General features: G+C 46.3%; 1 long non-coding RNA gene across 1 annotated transcript; it reads right to left on the reverse strand.

The window, feature by feature from the left end:
* Window positions 1–4,384: 4,384 nt before the first annotated feature.
* Window positions 4,385–15,523, reverse strand: LOC121831388 (uncharacterized). The gene is made up of 3 exons (XR_006074777.2): window positions 15,351–15,523; window positions 4,676–5,345; window positions 4,385–4,506 (listed from the first exon to the last, which is right to left on the reverse strand). It is a non-coding gene; the product is annotated as an uncharacterized LOC121831388 (long non-coding RNA).
* Between the last annotated feature and the right edge of the window lie 8,421 nt (window positions 15,524–23,944).

The raw sequence follows: 23,944 nt of genomic DNA on the forward strand, positions 1-23,944 counted from the left end.
AAATCCCAGGATCCCCTTCATTCTTGACCTTAATTTAGTTTTCCTTCTCCCCATCCTTGATGCTTATCCAAGGGCCTCCCAGTCACTCCAGCTCTTCAATAACAAGGATCTTTACACTAAGTGCAATGCTCCCTATCACCACCAGAGGCCGAAGTTGAAGAATGTTCTCATGTAAGTATACTGTCAGGGGTCAGGTGCACTATTGCCAAGCCTAGACTGTACCAGGGCTGCTAATATCATTTCAGGATACAAGGTTCCCCAAGAACACTAATAAGCATACTCAGACGTCATCTTTCGCTCTATACAGAATGTGAGGGGAACCAGTGACTGAGACACTCTCCATCCCACAGTAGCTCACTTGACCTCTTCTATCCATGAGCCCCGATGAGCCTGCTACCCTGCACTCTGTTCCCCTGTCTCTGGGATCAGGTTAGTCCTCTTGTCCATTTTCTGCCTTGATGGGCTACGGGACTCCTTTGCAGGTTGGTCCACATTCAGATCCCTGCATAGCATTCAGAGCCATCCAGCAACACGCAAAGCCCTGTCACCACCTCCATGTGGGAGAGCAGGAACCACACCCTAAAGAAATCCTTTTCCAATTCAGCTAACTTGTCCTTCCCAGAGCCACTTGGAGGATCTTCCTGAATGTTGCAGCTGTGTCTCATGCTTAGTTATTAAAACTATGATGCAAAGAAAAGAACGCATCTGCCTTGTAGACGCTCACACTCTAGGGAAGAGCCCCCGCACCCTTACTGCACCCCAGGTACAGTGGAACTTACTCTGCTTAACTAGATAGCGCTCATTCTGGAATGCCTGGAGGAACAGAGGAACCTAAGCACCTGAGAAGATGGCAGAGAGGACGTAAGAAGGGCATGGCAACCCTGAGCAGACAAAGACAGCTTTAATCCACCCCTTCCCTGCCCCTCCCAACACATACGCATATACCTCCACTCCACTCCCCCATTAGGAGACATTACTCCTCACTTAGGGAAGGATAAAGCCCAGGCATTGAGTAGGAGCAGGGTAGATTTCAAAATTAGTCCCCCTTTCCATCCCTCACACACCAGTTGTGAACCACTGCAGATTTGGGGATGTGAAGGCTTTGGGAGATCAAGGACAAACACCCCACACTCTAGCCAAACCATTGAATACATAAGGTCTGAGGCATTTCCGCTGAAACTGTGCTATTCACCTTGGTTTCCCTTCCAGGGAGCTATGGCAGGGATGTGGCCATGACTGGAGTGGTCCAGATGCAGGATCACAGGAGGGGAGGGCTTCCTGGGATTCATATAAGTACAGTGGGCAGGATCAAGCGATGGTTAAAATATGAGGAAATTGCTTCCAGCAGTTTATACTCTTGGCTTGACTCATTATTTAACCTTGAATATAGTTTTCAAAAATCATTAAGTCTCCAACACCTTCATCTCTAGCAGTGATTAGCCATGATGTAGTAAGCAGGAAGGGCAGGAAGTTCATATATTTATTTCCAAGAAGGCACTTCATGCATGCAGAATCTATTCCCTCAGCACTCAGGGAGGAGAGCTCTCTTACAGGCACTGTGCTGGGCACTGTGGGATTTGATGCTAGACAGATCTGGACTTCTCCCCTCAAGGAGCTTCATGTCTAATGACAGAAGAGTGCAAGAATCTAGGTGATCTTGGCAGGAAAACAATCTGGCTGTCTGATTGCCGATGACCTTGTTTCTGTCAGAAGGCTCTGTCAGAAGGGTTCGCCATCCAGCCACCCATTTATTCCCTGAGAAAGCCCAGTGAAGGCAGTTCCTGTGGTCTGAACACAAAATGCCTCACATAGGTTCATGTGTTTGAACACTTGGTGCTTAGTTGGTCGTGCTGTTTTGGAAGGTTGTGGAACATTTAGGAGGTGGAGCCTCACCAGAGGAAGTGGTTCACTGGGGCCTTGAAGTTTCTACAGCAGGTCTGGACTTCCTGTCAGCAGCTCTACTTTCAGAGTGCAGATATAATGGAACCATCTGCCTCATGCTCCTGTAACCCAGCCTTCCAAACCATGGTAGACAGCTACAATAAGAACTACAATAAGGTCTTTCTTCTGTACATTTTTTTTTTTGCTGGGTATTTTCATTGGCAATGGGGGAAAACAACTAACCAGAGGTTATAGTCCTGCCTCTGCTTTGCTGATGAAGCAACTAAAGGTCAAAACTGCAGAACAAGAAAGCAGACACTGTTCTGAGCATGTGTACCTAGTATTCCTCCCCCCTCCCCAGTCTCTCAGCCAGTAGCTAAGGAAAAGTATAATTCCTCGCTGACCCTGGCACCCAACCTGTCCTCTGATGGTGCCTTGAGGAAAAACTCACAGAGGGCCAGTCATGAGGGCCAGGAGGTGGGTCCACAAGGTTACAGTACAAAGCTGAGATAGAGAGTCCATCTAGTGCAGACGTCTTTGACGCATCATGAATCCCTGTGACTCAGGACTGGTACCCACTACCTTGAGGTCATCAACTAAATAGCTGTTCCTTACACTGCTGCATCCACTTTTGGGACGAGCTGGTTACAAGTTTCTTTAGGGATAAAACTCTGCAGACTCGCACATCCCAGCCTCTGTACCTACCTAGCCCATCTGGTTCCTCCATATCTCCCCCAGCAATGGTTCAATGAAACCCATGAAGCTCCTGGGTTGCCATGGAGATGGCAAGGCTACAGCTAATCGGAAGCAAGTATGAGAGAAGCTGATCATGCAGCTTCCCTGGGCAACTCCTGAGCATGTTCTCCAACTACCCTTCGCATCTGGAGTCAAGGATTTTCCTGGTTCTCACGAAAAACCCCAAGGCTTTTAATTTCCTCAGCCTGGCCAACAGGTTACCTCACTTTCATTCAGCTCAGCCACAGGCCCTTTACATGAAGAAGGTTGATTCCCCTCTCAACCCATTTGCTTTGTAAACTAGTAATTCTGAAACACCTGGTGAAGCAAGAGCAAGGAAAAGACTTTCAGTGATTACAAAAATCCATTTAGTGTCTATAGTAAAGCCATCCTGGGGCTTTGATGGGCCAGGCATACATCTAACCGAGATCATCTTCCCATAGGCCAAAGAACAGATGGCTGTAACCACTGTCTGGTGGGTCAGACTAACAACATCACTCAGAGCTGGAGAGATGGCTCAGTCTATAAGATGTCTCCTCCTCATGCACGAGGATCCTAGTTAGGATTCCCAGCATCCACATAAGAAGCCCCGTGATGATGCTCATGCCTGTAATCCCAGTGCTACAGTGGTGGAGACAGATCCCTGGAGCTCATTGGCCAGCCGAGTCAAACTGACTGCAACAGAGACCTCTCTCCAGAAGTAAAGGGTGCTTGAGGAAGACATCCAACATCGACCTGCATACACCTGTGCACCTTCTCAAGCGAGTGTGAACACACAAGCACCAACAATCCTCACGGCTTCCCAGGATGAGAGCGACAAAGGAACCAAGGCTGGGATAGAGAAAGAAGATAAGCTGGGTGCCTCCAGGCCTGGCCAGTCCTAAACCAAATGTGAGCAGTTGGCTCCCTTCCTGGACTCTCCGTTCTTACTCTTCCACTTATGACATTTAGTGGTTTTAGAGACAGGGAGATGTGGGTTACTGGAAGGAATTTCGAGAAGGTAACAGAGATATCCATAGAAAAGCAGCCACAACTTGAGCTCTGAAAGATACCGCATGGGAACAGTCCTTCCCATATTTTCTTCCAAGGCTCAGATGTGCCTCTTCCCTGATCTGAGTGTTAATCCCAAACTCCCTGATCATACATTTAAACTGTGCGTTTAATTGTCCAACTCTTAATTAGGTGTGTAATTGGGGAGTCTGAGACAATGTGTAAATGAGCAAACAGTCCCCAAACTTCATTTCTGTTACTGCCTCCAACTTCCTCCCACAGACACAGGAGCCAAGCTGGCGTCTTTGCTCTACAATCATTTTCTTTCCCATCTCATTTTCTAATCCAAACATTTGAGGGTGAAGTACCTGGGTCCTTATTTAAGCCATCAACCAGAAAACAGTCATTGTCCTCCACACCTCAGAGAAGTACGGGTACAAATAAGAGCTAGAACAGGTGCCCACGTGAACAGGATGGAAGGCATCTGTGTGAAAGTTGACTCTGAATTTGATTTAAATGCTGAACTTGGCATTCAAGGCTGTGCCTTCCTCCATCCCTGCTGTAAACGGCAAGGAGCCATGGGCTCTAATTTGGCAAGCCTCCCACTACACAGGTGACCCAGGAGGCTTTTGTTTCCCATGCTGCTAGAGCAGTCAGCCTGGAGGATCCAAAGTCAAGCCTTAGCTCAGAGGTAAAGCTAGACTCCCTAGGAAGCAACTCTACCTCCTGCCCCTGTCCAGACACATGTCTGGAGCCAGAATGACTAGCCAGGATAGACCTCCTGTTTTCTTTCTGTCTGTCCCCACAATGTAGTTACATTTCCTTTGCACATACGTCCACAAACTTGCCAAACCTTGGGTAAAGAGTTGCCAAGATGTACCCGGGTTCTGCAGTGAAGGCCTGAGATGGGAGAAAAGAGGGTATTCGAAAAAGATCACATCACTAACAATTTAAACCGTAAGCATCCCCCCTCATGTGTGTGTGTGTGTGTGTGTGTGTGTGTGTGTGTGTGTGTGTGTATGGTGTGTGTGTGTGTGTGTGTGTCACACATGCTCATGTGTATACGCACCTGTGTGTGCATGTTCAGGCCAGAGAAGTGTCTTCTTTTATGCCTCTTCACCTTTCTGCTCTGAGACAGGCTCTCGCACCGAACCCCAAGTTTGCTGGTTTGGCTAGCCTGGCTGGCCAGCAAGCCCTAGGGACCGTCCTGTCTCCACCTCCCCGAAGGTTGGGACTGTTAGCACAGCTCCTGTGCACCCAGTCTTTTCCATGGACGCTGGGGACACGGACTCAGATCTTCTGCTTTCTGAGACACGAACTTGACTGACAGAGCCAACTCCTCAACCCTGTAAACATTTTTCAGGGCAAGCTGGAGCCCCAACCCTGCGCTCTGTTAGCTCCCTGCTTCTGAGTTTTTCGGCCCGATGGCAGGGGTGAGGGCAGAGGGTAGGGTGAAGTGGGTTGGAAATAAAACCTGCTCTGGAGACAGATGCTGCTCCCTCGTCGCTGCGGTGTTTGCTCGAGTTCTTGCGTCTCTTGACTGAAAACATGCATTATTTATCCCTTGCGCAGAGAATTTCGCAGCCATAATAAAGGTCAGGAGGGGAAGAGAGAGAGTTATCTAAATCCACAGCTATATCCAGGTGCACGGAGAATGTCAGCTTGAGAAGTCAGAGGAGAACAAGGTGAAGGCAACACATGTGTTGCTATTTCCTTTTTCCTCCACCCCATTTTCTTTCCTGTAAGAAAAAAAAAAAACACACGAGCAAACCTGCGACCCCTCTGGACCTGTATCCATCCCTCCCACCCCAGACACACACACACACACACACACACACACACACACACACACACACACACACACCGAGACAACCTCTCCAGTTCTTTTCATGCATAAATCAGGGAGCCTGGGCCAGGCTCCGTGGCTGTGAGGCTCGCTAGCAGAAGCTGGCCTGTGTCTGATTTGCAGCCTCCACCCTTGGGTAGAGTCACATTTCTCTTCTGGAACCTCCAGACCTATTCCCTTTAATGAAAACAGTAAGTATGTGCTCTGTAGCATTTGGACACTGTGACTGGGGACTTCAAGGGGGAAAGGCAGGCCGGCGGAATGCCACAGTCCCAGCAAAGGCTGGATCCTGGTGGGTGCTTAGCAGTACTGTGATAAACCTCTATGGGACCAGGCCATGGGTTGCATAATTTCTGTTACAGGCCACCTTTCCCTGCCCCCTACCAGAGAGACAATGGCTGACCTGATTTTCTTTTCTTTCTTTCTTTTTTTAAAAAACAAACAAAAACCCACTTTTCTTTTCTTTTTGAGACAGGGTTTCTCTGTGTAGCCTTGGAGCCTTTCCTGGAACTCACTCTGTATCCCAGGCTGGCCTCAAACTCACAGAGATCCGCCTGCCTCTGCCTTCCGAGTATTGGGATTAAAGGCGTGTTGCTGTGGATATCACTCTGTATAAATAAAATGCTGATTGGCCAGTAGCCAGGCAGGAAGTATAGGTGGGACAAGCAGAAAAGAGAATTCTGAGAAGTAGAAGGCTGAGGCAGAGAGACACTGCCAGCCACCGTGATGAGAAGCAACATGTTAAGATACCGGTAAGCCACAAGCCACGTGGCAACTTATAGATTAATAGAAATGGGTTAATTTAAGATAGAAGAACAGTTAACAAGAAGCCTGCCACGGCCATACAGTTTGTAAGCAATATAAAAGTCTCTGTGTGCTTACTTGGTTGGATCTGAGCAGCTGTGGGACTGGTGGGTAAGAGAGATTTGTCCTGACTGTGGGCCAGGCAGGAAAACTCTAGCTACAGTGCGTGCCACCACTGCCTGGCTCCTGACCTGATTTTCAATGATGCTCAGCCATAGTGAACCACCAAGCTGCTCTGCCCACACTGGAGCTGAGAGAGCCACTGCTGCTACCAAACATCCGGAGAAGGTAGTGCTTTCTATTTCTTTATAGCAGTTACTGTAACACAAGTGTCCCCCAGAAGAAGGGGCCCCCGAAGTGCTCTTCTATTTCCAGTCTTAGTGTCCTAGTAAAAAGTAACTCCAAAGATAAAATATTACCTTATCAATGAAGCAAGAAAACTGCTTAAAATCCTCCAAACAACATAGCTAAATTATACCAATCTGCTAATGTCTGGATGGAGATGGAACATCCTCACATGCCTTGGTTCTTTCGTAGGACGAAGATTCCCAGAGGAATGGACTTTGTACTGAAGCTAACTCTACCCAGTAATGCTCTGCACAGTGTGACATCATCTGGGATTGTTCACTGGCCACCAAGAGATAGATGGGCAGTGCAGAACACAAAGTAAATGTGAGACTAGAAAGTCAACAGGGCTCAGAGAGCAATGATGACAGCCTGCATTTTCTGTCAGTTGATGTTCCTAGCAGCTTTGTTTATATTGCCCAACTTGGAAGTAACCAAAGACATCATTCAGTAAATGAATGGATGAATCAGCTGTGGTACATCCACAGATGGAATATTACACAGCCTTAGAAAGCAGATCAGCAACTGAGCCAGGAAAACATTGTCGGGAAGTCACACATACATCCCTAAGTGGAAGAAGACAATGTGAAAAAGCTAAACCTGAGATACTGTATCCTTTCAGCTTTCCAGCATTTCTGGAAAAAGAAAACTATGCAGACAGCAAGACAATGAATAGTTGCCATGGATTAGGACTTGAAAACATGGGTTTTAGGTCAAACTACTCAGTATCTTTCTAAGGTGAATACACTATATTGCATTCAACATTTGTGCAAACCATAGAAGACAAGAAAAAGCACAGACCACACAGTGCCTTGTGGGTGATAAGGATGTGATAAAGCCCTGGCTGGTGTCAGTGTCAGGGGAGGGGACATGCATACAGTGGAGGAGGGGTGCACTGGAATTCTCTGTGCCCTTCATCTGAGTTCTTGTGAGACTACAATCTAAAGTCCTTTAATAAAATGAAGATTGTTAATAGAGAAGAGGGAAGAGGAGGCTGAGAAGGAAAGAGAAGATAAAGAGGGAGGTTTGGATTCAGAGAACGCTAACTATGCCCTGATCCCTGAACCAAGCATTTTGGTACATCCTTTAACTACATGTATTACCTTCATTTAAAAAGTAGTGCATGATAGAGATGACATCTCTATTTTACATGCAAATCAATGGGTATTTGTAGGAGTTAGAGCATTCTAATAAAGACAAAATAGAGTCACACATGAGAGAGAGAGAGAGAGAGAGAGAGAGAGAGAGAGAGAGAGAGAGAGAGAGAGAGGATGTGTGCATCCTGATGAATATGCACCTTTGTGTGCATGCATGTGGAAGCTCAGTCAACTTCAAGCATCATTTTCCTTGATCACTCTTTACCTTAATTTTGGGGACAGAGTCTCTTACTGAGCCTGGAGCTCATTGATTCAGTTAGACTAGCTGGCTAGTGACTTTCAAGGATTCATTCACCTCCATTCCCATATTCTAAGGCTGTGGCTGCAGGTATGTGAAATCGCCATCACCATTGTGACAATCATTGTCTTCATCATCATTGCTGTCAACAGCCTCTTTACCCTCATTGTCACCAACGCCCAACAGGCATGCAGATGTGGCATCACTGAATTGTTTTTTCATCTAGTTCTCATAACCCATCTTTGTAAGTAAGAATGCTTGTAGTGCTTGTAGTGGGAAACAGCGAAGCATCCCCCAAGCTCCATACTAGTAAGCAACAGAGCTCAGCCCTTTTGGCCCAGACCCTGCTCATCTCCCACACTGCACCATTCCCAGCTAGCGCCCATGACTCCACAAACCACCAACAAACAATTCATCTTCACTCAGACTCATCCTCCTCATCTTCAACACAAGCACTTGGTACTAAACGATTCAAGATGCCTTCCCGATCCAGTCCGACGAAACGATCTAATTTCAGAACAGAAGCTGGGAGGAACAGTTGGGTTCAGGTTTGATTTTTCTGAAACAACATGTCTTCTCTCATCCCAGAGGAGTGGCAGTAAATACGCAGACAGACAGGGAACAGAAGACACTCCAAATCCTGCAAAATGAAACCACGTGGCCATCCACAGCTATACTATAGAAGAGAAGGAAGTAGCATTGTGCAGTGCTTTCTCCGCCAGCTGCCAATCAAAGCTTCCTCCTGGGATGCTCCCAGAACAGTTGATCTGTGCAGTCCAGGGATCCTGAGGAGGCGGGTTGGGAGCTTGGCACTGTGACATCTCAAAGCCTACACCTAGACACCCAAGATACCCTTCCTCTGATGAATACTCATGAGTGCAGCTCACCACCTCTAAGGTAACTTAAAATCCCCATCTGTTTCCACTGCTCTCTGCCCAGGCTCTTGAGGTATCTAAGTAGGACCGGCCTCTTCCTTGGTGTTCTCAGAGTGGCTCAGTCCATTTTCAGTTGCTAAAACAGAGTGCCACAAGCCACATAATTTATAAACAATAGAAGTTTGGCTTAATGCTGTGGCTGATGTGATCCTTGGTGAGGACCTCCATGCTGAGCCACAGAAGGGCACACAAATATGAAGAAGATAGAGGCAGCTGAACTCAGTTTTTACCAGCAACCTTCTAGAATCAATTTAGGAGGTAGGACCCTCATAATCTAATCACCCCTTGAAAGATCTTACCTCTTAATACTACTGCAATGGCAGTTTAATTTCAATGTGATTTTGGAGGGACATTTGGACCACAGCATAGGGAACATTTTTCAAAGACAAATTGGATCACAACAGACTCATATGCTAAGCATCATTGACAATAAAGTGGAAAAAATGCTGACATGCTTCCAAAAGCTATTCATAGTCTACATGTAACTTAGCCAGCTTCACCTGTGCCGTACTCTACCCCCATCTTGCAGCCTCCTCAGGCTTCTCACATAGTCAGGCCCCAGTGAGCTTCCCTGCTCTCCTGACGTGTTTTCTTTTCCCTCAGAATGCTCCCTCGGCTCCACTACTAACAGCTGGGCTCTGGTGTCTGGAGAACTCTTACCTAGATGTTAAAACCCAGCCCAATAGACTTATCAATTTTACTGTGATGTCTCTGCTGGAACCTGCCACTGCTATAGTTACGGAGCTTTTGCACAAGGAGAGCACATTTTAGGTAGCTGGGGTGAGGGTGGATATTAATTGTTGAATTGACAGGATCCGGAGTCACCAAGGAGACAAGATTCTGGGTGTGTCTTTGAGGGACCTTCTAGATTGGCTTGACTGAAGTGGGAAGCCCCCTCCTTAACTGTGGACTCGCACCCGGCTATGGGATGAAAGAGCAAGCTGAGCTGAGCACAGACATTTGTCTCTCCCTGCTACCTGGCCCGTAGTGTAACACCGTAGCCCCCCCCCCCCCCCCCCCCCCCCGCCCCGCCGTGATGCCCTTGAACTGTGAGCCGATGTAAACCCTCCCCCACTTAAGCCCCTTTGTCACAGTGATGGGAAAACATGTAATGCTATTGGGTTTGCATCTGTTGATTTAACTGGACAAAAGGGGAAGAGAGCCAAACCCCTGCCGGATGAAATAACAGGTAATGTGGATCAATGCCTGTGTAAAGTTACACTCTGTCAGGAGCTCTACTGGGTGAAGTGATGGAGTCAAAAATAAAGGTCAGCAGAGAATAGCTGAGGGAAGAAAAAAAATCACAAAGTTGTTTGGCAAGAATTTGTGAGATATGTTTAAGAAACAGATATTCAGTACTATCTGCCTCAAAAATCTCGAGAACCATGCAGAAAATGAAGGGTTATAGAGACATGGGACTCCTCTGAAAAGCTGCTGATAGTTTGGCAGGGAAATCAATATTCACAGCCACGAAATACAAATAATAATAGAAAGGATTCAACATGCCACCAATGAAATTATGGGATTAATAAAACCCAAATCAAAAACTCCAAGGGGATATGTTCTAGCCCTGACAGAACAAAATTAATTTGGAAGACCAAAACCAGACAAGAGCTGTCTCAATCAGACCCCAGCAGGGGTTGGAGTAATAGTTGATTACCCAAAGCTAAAACTTAGAGGGAAGTGGGAATGGTGGAGAGCCACAGAAGCGACCAGAGTGCAGAGCTAAGCTGCGGGCCTAAGGCTGCCAAGTGCAAAGGTCTGGCTCAAAGTTTTAGTGACTTAAGACATTGCGGTCCCTGTACAAGAGGAAAATGAGCCATGGGACAGACAGGGTCCACCGTCAGTCGGTCCTCAGTATGGACACGGGCCTGCTTTATGTCACAAGAAATCACCTGCAGCCATGTTTGCGATGCCTCCTCCCATGTAGCATCATGCTGTGAGCAGCATCCATATTGCTGAGTACAGTTTTAACCCATCTGTGCTCATCGCTATACAGCATTCCTTTGTGTGGCATGTCTCGCCAACGCAATGGAGGGAATCCGGTCATGTCAATAATTAGCTCCCCGGTCAGTTGTGTGTCCATATTGGTTAAAAAAAAAAAAAAAAAAAAAAAACAACCACATGTTGCCCTTCTACTACAGGTAATATACAAAAGACAACTGTGGATGAGGCACAGGTAGACGAGAAGATTAAAATTCTGGTTATTGTCTAAGAAAATACATTTGTCTAAGAGAGTTCTCAATCAGGTTACAAAAAGTGAATCTTGAGAGAAAACCCATGCATTAGATGATGCCAAAATCCCAGGGATGCCATCGAGGCCATGTAAGAGTAAAAAGACAGTCAAGAAGTGATTTGTAGTTGATGTATTTGTGAACACAAATCCCAAACATGAGAAGACTCCTTCCAAATCAGTTGATTACAAAGTTAAGATGCTTGAACAAAGTCCTAACCAGATAGGACACACAAATGATTAATAAAACTACAAAAATATCCCTGGTCTTACAAAACATGGAAAAGGAAATCTAAACTTTACTCATACAAGGGTGGCTAAGTAGATATGTCAGAAAATACTAAGTGTTGGCAAGGGTGTAGGTATTTCCCTTACTGCCAGAGGGATTGTAAATTGACACAAGTGCTCTGGGAAACCATTCAGCTGTATCTACTAGAAGATTACTTTTACATACACCACTTCTAGGAGCAGACCAGACAATATGCTAACATTTGCTCACCCCTGACTTGCACAAGCGTGTTCTCATTTGGTACAAAATCATTGGTGGCAGCATTCTTTATAACAGCTTCAAACTTGGAAATAACGCAGACACAGACCAATGGCAACACGAGGAAGGAAAGCATGGTACACTCACACAGTGGAACATTATACAGTAAGGAACAGGAAGACTAGGTGGTTAGATTCAACACTATCTTACACACACACCATCTGTGTTGCATTTTAACTGCCAGCTTGACACTACCTAGAATCACCCGAGGAAAGTCTCAATTGAGGAATTGTTTACATCACACTGGCATGTCTTTGGGGGATTGTTTTGACTGTTAATTGATATAGAAAGACTCAGCCTGTTGTGGGTGGCATCATTTCATAGGCTGAGCCCTGAACTGTGTAAGGGTGAAGAAAGCTAGCAGCATGTGAGCAACCTAGCAAGTGGGCATCACATGTGCATTTGGCTCTCTCTCTCTCTCTCTCTCTCTCTCTCTCTCTCTCTCTCTCTCTCTCTCTCTCTCTCTCTCTCCTTAAGTTCCTACCTTGATTTCTCTGTAATTATTTACTGATATTGGGATCATAGGCTGATAAAGCCTTCCTTTATTGTCTTTAGGTCAGGATATTTTATTAAAGCAGTGGAAATGAAACCAAGATGCTATTCAACATTCGTGAAGACAAGGTGAAATGATAGGGCTACTAACTGGTGTAGTGGGAAGTTTCTCTAGTCCTGTCTTGCCCGGCAGCCCAGATAAATCTTTCCCACAGCCATTTATAAAATAATTGCTCAGAGGCTTATAATAATTACAAACTATATGGCCTATGGCTTCAGCTTCTTGCTGGCTAGCTCTTTCATCTTAAATTAACCCATTCCTATTAATCTATATGTCACCATGTGGCCGTAGCATTACTGGTCTGCTGGCCTCTTCTTGCTCCCTTGGCAGCAGCTGTGATCTCTTCTGACTCCACCCTTCTCCATCTCATCTTCAGTTTGAGTGTACCGCCTAACCTTATCCTGCCCTGTCATAGGCCAATGCAGCTTTATTTATCAACCAATCTGAGCAACACATATTCACAGCATGCAGAGAGATATCCCACAGCATGTCCCCTTTTCTGTCTAATCAAAAAGGAAGGTTTTAACTTTAACATAGTAAAATTACATATAATAGAAGAGTTATCAAGCAAGAAGTACAGTTACAATATCTTATCTATTTGTATTTGGCAAAATTAAAGAAAGCATTCTATCATCTATTCTATATTTGTGAGGCTAAAGTTTTATATATAATTTATCTTTTATCATGACTAAGGAAAACTATAACTACCTAGCCTTCAACTCCATCAAAGACCCCAGAAGGATATAATATTACCTGAGTAAACAGGAAGTGCATTGCAAGTAATTTCCATAGTTCTAGAAATGACAGAGACATCTGGCTGCCTGAACAGTCACCCAAGATTTCTCTGCAACATTGGGGCATCATCTCCAGCCTACAGGCCTAGCATATCTGACAAACTCATCTGTGAAGCAGAATTTTCTAAAGGTCCTTCCTACCTTGTCTTGGCAAGGTTCGGTAGTCCTTTCTTTTGTGTCCTGCTTGTCCGTTTGGACAGCATACTGTCAGCAGTCGAGGCAAGGGTACTTTGTTGCCCAGTAGCTAACTTTTGCTACAAAGGAAGTAAACTCTATAATGAGTTTCTTTGATGCCCATCATCCTCTTTGAAGTAATTGTTGCTGCCAGGATCAGATGTGTCTCACTGTCCAGAAAAGTCTAAGTTCTTAAAACATTTTATATATACCATAGTATATATATGGTAAGAAATACCATATTCTATAGGTCTTTGAAGTGTTTGAAAGTTACCTACCTAATTGAAATATATCTATGTATACCTAGAAAACTTGACTAATATGATTACAAGTTTGATTATCATAGATGACTATTAATCTGTATTTCTTAATGATACATTACAATTTTAAATGAGTTGCATAAACATAATACCTTAAATAAGATTAAAAATATACATACAGTATAACAAAATTGACCTTAAATTTGTACTAATAAACCAAAATCCATACCAATGTAAAGTATTTTGAGATTAACAGTTGTTTTTTGGATTAAAGTAGATTCAATAATCTATCTTTTTTCTCACCATTTCTATGTCCTATCTGCCTTTCTTCTTTTGGGAAGAGATTGACTATGACCAATAACAATTTGGAACCAACCTCTTAAACAAAGACAAACATCTATAATCATTTGGGGGGGGTGGCATAGTCCTCTAGGCTACTTCCTGCTGATTGGGGGTATTGTTAATCTTATGGGAATTCTGAGAAAATTCAAGATAATGGTCAAGTCCTGTGAAGACTGGCTATAACTTTTGTTGATAGATACCATCTGTCAAGGTTCAGGAGGTTTTGCTTGATCAAAGCTGATCCATCTTAACCTGGAACAAATCTATAGCTTCTTGCTTCCAGTGGAAACAAAAGCAAAGCCTCCTTTCCAAAGCAACATATCCTTAGACGCAAATTTTGTAGTCAAGATACCCTTTACATATATTTTTAACTCAGCAGCCTTTACAATCAAATGTCTCTCTCTCTCCAGTTAAAAATCCTGAAGACAATATGATCCAGACTCTCTGTGTAATTTCCATCTTTACTTGGCTTATTAAATTTTTTATATATTATTTTATTTTTTAAGACTTTATTTTATCCTTATGACTATCTATATCCTTCCCCTGCTCTTTCTCAAGCCTATGTACCTTTTTACACACAATGTAAACCATTCAGAGTTTTATTCCATCTGGATCTGTCTTATTGTGTATCTATAATCCTTTTCTGGCCAGGAGAGATTTTAAACTGCTAAGATGCACGGTAACTTTGGCTGCTGACTTCACCCCATTCTGCTTTCCAACATGGTGTAGATATGTTTGCCGCCATCTCTGGGAGCCATGTTCATGGCCAACTCTGGGGAAGCAGTGGATCTATGTCTCCATCAAGCAGTATGTAGCCCAGAAACTTTTTTTTATTTTTTTGGTCTTTACTAGCAAAAGCTAAATCTGCCATATAGCATGCTGCATGGCTTGGAGATGCCTCTGTTTACCTTGGTGGGAATCTGCCATGCTGTAGCTCAAGCCCGCACGCCAAAGCAGCTCTGTATCATGGCTTGCATGAGAGACACAACTAGGAAGCTGTTCTTGGCTCATTTTAGAACCCCCTTTTTAAAACTTTCTTAGGTTTTAGGTGGAAATTCTTGCCCCACATTGGAATGCCAGATGTTGCATATAAGATGTCTTATTATAAAAAACCCAGACCTAGATATTGGGGTAAATGCTGAAAGATTAGAGAGACAAAGGAATAAGCCACAAGGGTTTGTGCAGTAAACTGGTACTTTCTTTCTGAGAGATCACACACACACACACACACACACACACACACACACACACACACACACACAGAGAGAGAGAGAGAGAGAGAGAGAGAGAGAGAGAGAGAGAGAGAGAGAGAGAGAATAGCTTGAGGTAGGAAATTGTAATTCTATAGCTTATTCATAGGGAAATAATCAGATATTCAAAGATCTGCATAAAAGAATAGTAATCACAGTACTGTGTGTAATAAAAACAAAGGAGACCAGCCGAATGTGCACCACCACCACCCCAGCCCCAGACCTCTGGACCTATATGGTTAGGCTGTACTTTGTCACTAACTAACCTTTTCTACCCTCAGATGGCACTAGAGAACAGGAGGCGATATCTTGCCTATTCATTCCAGCAGGGGGCAGCAATCCTCCACCAACCTCAGCTCCAGACACTACATTTGAATTGAATTACACTACATTGAATACGTTGAATTCTTGCAGCATCTCTTTGCTCCAGTTGCAGCTGCATCAGTCCAGACATCCTGCCTGAAAGAAAAGGGAGATTTCAATGAAAGAGAATAAATGGGAATGTATGAAATTGTCCGCCCCATCCCCCCCATACATAACAAGCACAGCTCTCCAGATTTAATAAGCCGTATCTCATTCTCTCTTAATCCCACACCATGGGTGTGATTTCTCATAAAGTTAAACAAGCAGACTCAGAGGAGGCCATGCTCCTCATCACTGAGCCCTAAGCGGTAGAGACATAGTCTGAACCCAATCTTTCTACTACAATGCTGCCCAAACCCGAAGCCCAAAATGCCCTGAGTAGAGTGTGCGCAGGGGTGTGAGGGGAAAAAGTTTCTATTCACCTGCCTTTTCCTTGTTAATTCTTCACGACTGGATGAGGCAGAGATGGTTCATGTGGTTTAAAGGTAGATAGTGAAACTAGGGGCTTGGAGGTTAACGAACCCACAGAAGTCTCCCAAACTCCCACCCTTGGCAAAGCTGAAGCTGTTGTTGGAATCAGGGTCTGGCTTCCAATCTTGTCACTTAACCTGAGAACTGATGTAGGGGCACACCGAGGGTTTGTGAGAAGGTAGAAGCTTGGGATTGTAGATGGAGTGTCAGCTGGTTTCTCCCAGCCCCACACCAGCTCCCAGGGTAGCAAATAATGCCCCCCTTCTTCTCCTTGTCCCTTGGGAACCCCAGGAATTTGGGGGTACTCTGTGATACCCATCAGATGTTCCCAACCCTTCTAAGACCCATTACTATCCAGCTGTCTAGCCAGGCAGCATTTATTGAGTATCTACTAAATGCCAGGCTTTCATTGCAGAAGCATGAGCCTGCCCTCAACTCGGGGATGGGTGGATATGTAAAACTAAGTGAGAAGAAAACCACAAGGTCAACCTTGTGTGTGACTAAGCAATGCATGACTGGCACAGGTCAGCGAGGACTTCCTGAAGTGTGTGGGGGGGGAGGGGATTACCCATGCCTGGGAGTAAGACTCTGAAGCATGGAGGACGAGACTGGCATGTGGCCTTGGCACGAGTTGGGTACTTCTGTAAAAAGAAGGGGATTGCCAGGCTAGGCTGAGGGGTCCTGGAGAGGTGGCTGGGAGTTGGGCCACAGGGGTGAGTTGGAGCATATTTTGAGATTCTTGGGCCCCACTAATGTTATAAGCAGGTGGCTCCTAGGGAAGATGAAAGTGATCCCTGGGAAACAGCTACTGCATGCCTGTGCAGAGGAGGATGGTGGATGGCGCCTGTCGGGGTGGAGAGGAAGGGCCCTGGGCCACAGGCAAGGCTCCATGTATAGGAAACACTCCACAAATGGCCTGTGTGACAGCATCTCCCTCTCCCTCAGGCCCCAGCAGGTCTGTGCAAGGATCCACCACATCCGGGCTGATCTGTAGAAGGAGTGACAGGCAGTGGCGGATGATGTCAGGTTAAGCTACGTAAGGTTCCCTGGACTTAGACCAACAGAGCTGGGAGTTATGACTGCCTTGAGGGCAAAGCTTCCTGGAAACCACTACATTATAGGACCTTCGTATCACAGACGTAGCAAAACCAAGGCTGGCTAAGTTTAGGAGGTGTCCAGCCTGGGCTTAGTGAGGACATGGAGGGCTCCAAAAACCCAGTGTCTCTCTAACCCAACAAGCGGAGAATCATTCCCAGAACGGCCACAGCGTGGAGAGCTGAGTGCCATGTCTGACTGTTAGATTCAAAGATGACAGGAACGGATCCTTGACGGCTGGGGTCTTAGAGGTGATAGGAATCTTGGAGGCAGGGAACCTCAGAGGAACACACTAGCATCGCCAAGGTCTCCTTTCTCCTGTCACTGATCACCTGGAAAGGAGGGAGGTTGAGGGGGCATGTCCTGGAAGGCCCAGAGGAAAGATGGGTAGGACCAGAAGAGCTCCCTTCCAGCTCTGCAGGTGTGGCTGGAGGTGTGGGCTGCAGCTCCAGCTCCCACAGCTGCCTGGGAAAGCGATGGTTTACATCCCCTAGGCCAGGCTAGGCTCCACAGGTATTTCCCTGAGAACAAGTAGGATCCCGCCCTGTCTCCGGCAGCAGCAGCAGTGGCTTGAGAGTGTTTGGGAGGCTGGGGAGAGGTAAGACCCCATGGAGGCAGCTCAGGCTGGTGGGTGTGTTGTTGGAACCACTGCAGAAGGAAACCAGGGTAAGAGGATAATAAGGTCCTGTGGGAGAGTCCTTGAATTGGAACCAGGGGCAAAGCCACGATGTCGCTCATGAGAATCGAGAGGAAATTGTCCCATGCTCACATGCTCACACACAGTTCTGTGTTCCCAGAAGATAGGACTGTCTGTGGACCCTGAGGAAAGGGAGCTTGTGATGGAAATTTGCATAGCCTAGGGAGATGACTCAGTCGATGAACTGTTTGCCATGCAAGCAGAAGGACCAGAACTTGATCCCAAGAATCCATGGAGAAATCTGCAGGCTTTTAATCCCAGTACTGGGGAGGCAGAGACAGGCAGATCCCTGGGGCTCGCTGGACTGTCAGCCTGGCTTACCCAGTTCCAACTCAATGACAGACCCTGTCTCAAAAACCAGATAGACAGCTCCTGAGGAATGACCCCCAGGGTTGAGCTAGGGTTGCTACATGTGTGCATCTACACCTCAGCACACGCGTGCGTATACACACACACACACACACACACACACACACACACACACACACACACATGAAGAAATGAAGGCTGCAGAGAGGAAAGAGGCGACAACATCGTCTTCAAGATCTCAGCCCTGCCTAGGGGAGGCTCCGAGACTCTGACAGGTTTGCAGGGCTGTGAACAGCTCACAGAGGCCATCTTCAGGAAGCCTCGGAGCGGTGGCACTGGCCCATGTGCTGAGATAGCATCTGAAGGGAAAAGAGACCGTGGCCGAGTGGGACCCCTCAGTGACAGTGTGATGAGAGGAAGACACGCCATCTTGGTATACTCTTCAGGACAGGCTAGCCCGTGCTGCAGTAACAAGTGGTTCCCAGTCTCAGTGGCCACTCTAACACTCCTTCCTCCCCATTCCCACTGAAGAGGGAATACACGGTTCCCTGTGCTCACTCAGAGTCTTAGTATCTGAACAAGACCAGTTCCCATGTCAGGGCAAGAAAACTCCCCAGGTCACTTTTCTGTCTCTACTGAGACGTTTCAGTCACTCAGCTGGAGCTGATGGATGTGTGGGAACACCTTGCAAGAAGACTTCAGCTCTGGGAATCTAAGTATGTCAGGGGGGGACTCCTCCCACTCCTCCTCCTCCTCCTCCTCCTCCTCCTCCTCCTCCTCCTCCTTCTTAGCAGGTGAGGGCGGGCTTTACTGGAGAAAGGAAGATAAGGTGAATTAGCACCCAGGGGAGACTGGCTGTGGCTTTCCTGCTGTTGGCTTGTGCTCCAGTCTGGCTAACCTCCAGTCTCAGGCATCGGGAGCCATATCCCGAGAGCTCTGTCTCTGAGGCATCTTGCCAACCTTGCATGTCCCTGCAGGTGACCCAGCCCTGCCTCATGCTGACACCTGGGCCTGGCAGGCAGACTAACTTAGAGGAGGGACTCTGCAGAAGTAGTCAGTGAAGACAGGGTGGGAGCTCATAGCTATCCCCCCTCAGGTCATTCCAGGCCAGCCCCAGTCCCAGCCCCTGCTCCCCACACTGAACTTGCCCTCTGACCTCTCAAACATTTTTGGAACTCCTCTCTTGGCACTAACGAAGTCCTTCTATTACAGGCCTCCAACGTCCCAGGCCTGATCCCAAGTCTAGTCTCAGGACTCAGTCCTTTCTCACATCTATCATTGAGCAAGATTTTTTTTTTTTTAATGGACAGTCTATAGCCTGACATTGATCTCCTCAATGATCCTGATACCCAGCTCCACAATTCTGAACTCAGTGCCTTTGCTGATAATAGGAGACCCCTAATCCCCATCCTCAACCAACCTCCCCACACTTAGTCAACTTTTGACTCTGAGCACCCGGCACAATCCCTCAGCACTTCCTTCTTACACTGAAATTATCCCAGCTGGCCCCTGAGTGTCTTTCAGAATGACCCACCATCCATCACTGCCTGGGAGTCCATAGCCTCTAGCCATTGGGCTTCCCTCTCTATTACTATCTCCCCTAGCTCTTGTCCCAACCCCACACCCGCAGGGCAGTCCATCTGCCTCTCTGGGACACCCTAGGATTCTCAGGATTCTCTTCTTCTGGTCTCTTCTTCCCCACTTCTCCATCTGAAATGCTGCTCCGAGCTTCCTCTTGCACTGATGGCCACTTCTACACCCCAGAACTCCAGCATGCCCACAGCTAGCCCGAGGCTTTGGCCGTGATTTGCATGGGAGAGTCCCCATGCAAGGAAAGAGCTGACTACTAGACAGCGAATACCAGCTTCCACTCTAGGGTCCTCTCCTGCCTCAGACCCCAACTTGTCCAAGATTTATCCTCAGAACTGGACCCCTCCTCCACTCCCTCTTCCCTCTCGTCTCCCTGTAGGTCCTTCTTTGTCCTGTTCTTACTAATAGAAACCGAAAATACTTCCACGGTGAATGGAATTTCTGGGCACAGCAGTCACCCTTCTGTTTTATTAAATCCAGCAAAGAGCTCTTCCTTCCTAGTCCCTCCTTTTCTCCTGATGTCTTGAGATCTGAAATTGATGTGCCGGGGCCGGGGGGTGGGGGGTGGGGGGTGGGTGGGGGGTCCTTGCAATTCCAGCTGGCATTGCAGGCCATGAGCTGTAGAATGCAGGCAGGTCTGTGTGCAGCTCGGGGCCTTTCTCCTTTTGAGTCACTTCACATGCATTTCCCACCACACAGACCTCACTGTCCTTCCCAGCATCCTCCAGACTCCGGCCACAGCACTTCCGGACATGGATATGGGGAGTCTTAGAAAAACAGGCAGGAAGGCAGAAGGAGATAGACATGCAGGGATCTTGGCTAAGGATGCTCTCTGGTCAGGCAGGCTTGTGGGTGTGGGTCTGGTTTGGTCTGGTCACATCATCAGACCTTCTCTGGGTGTAGGATGAAGGAAATCAATAGACAGATGAGCACATATATCCAGGGAGGCGTCCCGGGGAAACTGTCAGTCACATCACCCTTTCTCTTGGTCCAGTGTCCTCACATTCACTAGCAAAGTATGGAAGAAGTCCCCAGGTGGATGAATGACTTTCAGCTCCAGAGTCTCAGGCGTCACTCCACACAATGGAGGTGAGCCTGGACCGGGGACCACCAAGCTCCTGAAAATCAGAGCTGACCTGAGATGTCCCACTTGACTTCTCATCCACCGTGATGACGACCCTGGCAGAGACTCTTAGTGACAAGATCAGAGCACCCCTTTACTGAACAGATAAGGAAAGGAAGGAAAGAAAGCCAACAGACATGGTATTTCACGGGTGTGCCGAGCAATAGTCAGAGATCTGTATCTGTGACGCCAAAGCTTAGACAGTGGAAACATAGCTCAGCCACGTTTCTCCTCTGATACTGCGCAGGACAGACCTTAGCATACTCGTAACAGTTTCTCCTTCGATACTTAGCATACTCTTAATTCAAAGTCAGTCACCCATCACTGCTATTAATCCAGAGGAACTGAGAAACCCCACAGCCTTGCAGGCCACTCTCCCTTTTCCTAGGCCTTTGCCCAGCCTGCTTCAGCGCCCCCCAGACCCACACTTACTGGGTTTCAACCACAGCCTGCACTTTTCTGTAAGGGGCATCAGTGTTTTATAGTCTTTGCTACACCGATTCAGTTTACTCTGAAGTGTTTTTGGGGTGTCTATTTTTTATCGTCACTTAAAGTTGCCAGTGTTTAGAAATATAACTGATTAGCCGGGCGGTGGTGGCGCACGCCTTTAATCCCAGCACTCGGGAGGCAGAGCCAGGCGGATCTCTGTGAGTTCGAGGCCAGCCTGGGCTACCAAGTGAGCTCCAGGAAAGGCGCAAAGCTACACAGAGAAATCCTGTCTCGAAAAAACCAAAAAAAAAAAAAAAGAAATATAACTGATTATTTACTTGTCAAGTTTACAAACCCCACAGCCTCGCTGAGTTTAGTCATTAGCTTTGCAGGAAGTTTTATGGCAACTTCTTAGAATTCATGTTGTTGTTTAAATAACATTTCACAGTGTGTCTCAGGCTGGCCTCAAATTCCTGGTAATCCTCCTGCCTCAGCCTCTCAAGTTCGGGGATTACATGTGTGAGCCACCACATTCAGCTTCTAGGATTTTCTTTATATAAAGTCTTGTCATCTACAAATGCATTTCACTTCTTTTCAATCTAGACATCTGGTGCTTTTTCTTTTTGGCCTGGATAAAATCTCCTACACAATGATAAACAGAAGTCTCAGGACACTGCATGTCCGTTGTTCACAATAGGCAAGGGATGAGTCAGCCAGGATGCCCTCAAGTGACGAACAGGTAAAGAAAATGTGCTCTGCACACAATGGCAATTCAGCCATAAAAAGCAGCAATATTATAGCATTTACAGGAAAATGGGTGGAATTGGAGGACACCATTTAAATGAAATAAACCAGCTCACTCATATAAATGTTTTTCACATATGTGGAACCTAGAAAACACACACACACACACACACACACACACACACACATACATACACACACACACAAAAAAAAAAAAAAGAAACAAAGACACCATATATCCTGCCATACTAAAAACACCACACTAAACACCCTCCACTTACACACTCTCACACACTAAACACCCACACACACTAAACATACCACGGCACACACATACCACCACACCAAACACACACACCACAAACTACAAACACAAACACACCACACATCACACATACACCACACCATACTCTCTTCATATCACACACACACACACACACACACACACACACACACACACACACACGCTACACACCACATACCACAAACACACCACACAAAACATGCTCTATATACCACACCATACACACACCACAAATCACAACCAGCACAAAACACACCCCACATACCACATCACACACGCACATATCACAGACACACTATACATACACACCACCTCTCTCTCTCATGCACGCATGCATGCACATGCACACACACACACACACACACACACACACACACACACCCATACACACACACAAAATAACTAAATATAATCAACAAGCCACTTTTAAAAAGATACTTTCCAGAAAGAGTTGCAGAAGCAGCCTCGTCGGTTCTTTCTAGGCTGACAGGGAGGGGTCTGCTCTCCCACCAGGATGGAGCAGGAGCTGTGATGGTTCCTATGACATCATCCTGCGACCTCAGGCTCCTTCCCATTCTGGAGGTCGATGACAATGCCATCTCTCTTGTCCCTTACAGGAGTGATGGCAGTGGTTTTTTGGCTTTTCTTTAGTACACCAGTTTTCTTGTTCTCTTCAAAGAACCAATGTCCACTTTCTTTTCTCTAGTTTTTGGAAGATTTATTCATTTTTATTCCATATGTCTGAGTTGTTGCCCACACGCATGCGTGTGCACCACCTCCGTGCCTGTGCCCTCGGGAGGCCAGAAGAGGGAACCAAATCTGGGTCCTCTGGTGAGCAACAAGCACTCTTAACTGCTGAGACCATGCTCCAGATCCTCTTTGTCATTTTCACATTTTCTATTTTGTGTGATTTTATCCTTGTATTAATAATTTTATTCTTTCCTCTACTTTAGTTTTCATTCACTATCCCTTTTTTAATTCAGGCAGAGTTTTGGATAGTTATATTTGAAATCTAATAAATACAAGCTGTGCACCTCCCCCGGGATAGCTGATGCGGAGTGATGGTGATTTCTCCTGTTGTGTTTCATTTTGTCTGTCTTCATATACGCTCTCGTTTGTCTTTCTTCTAATATCTTAAGTTTAATTGGAAAGTGGCCATTTAAAATGATATAATGGAGGACTCTGAAAATCAGAGTCTCAGGGCCGGAGAGATTGCTCGGTGGGTGGTTAAGAGCACTGGCTGATCTTCCAGAGGATCTGGGTTTGGTTCGCAGCACCCACCTGAAAGCTCACAACCACCTGTAACTCCAGTTCCAGGAAGTACAAAGCTCTCTCTTATGGTCTCATGGACCCTGCATACACATGGTGTACAGACATACATGCAGGCAAAACTTACCCACAGACAAATTTTTAAAAACTGTAGTCTCCCCCAGGTTTTATTTCTTTCCTTGTTTGTTTGTCTTTTTATTCCATGGGCTCTCAGAGGCCATTCTGTAATAGTGGTGTTTTTGTGAGGGAGGGGGCTCCGCTGTGGCCGCCGATTCTCTATCAGCTTATTCGTCAGGTCAGGTCATGATTACTCAGGGATTTCTGCAGTTATCTGGAAGCAATAAGTTCCTTGGGAGTTTTGTGAGCGTGTTGGGGCTCATCTTCAACATCAGCTGTGTGGTTCATAGCTCTGCCACAGCCTTCACCACCTGTGTGCACTACGCGTGTGCACAATCCCACGCATCTG

Source organism: Peromyscus maniculatus, chromosome 8, assembly GCF_049852395.1.
Source record: "Peromyscus maniculatus bairdii isolate BWxNUB_F1_BW_parent chromosome 8, HU_Pman_BW_mat_3.1, whole genome shotgun sequence".
Lineage (NCBI taxonomy): Eukaryota > Metazoa > Chordata > Mammalia > Rodentia > Cricetidae > Peromyscus > Peromyscus maniculatus.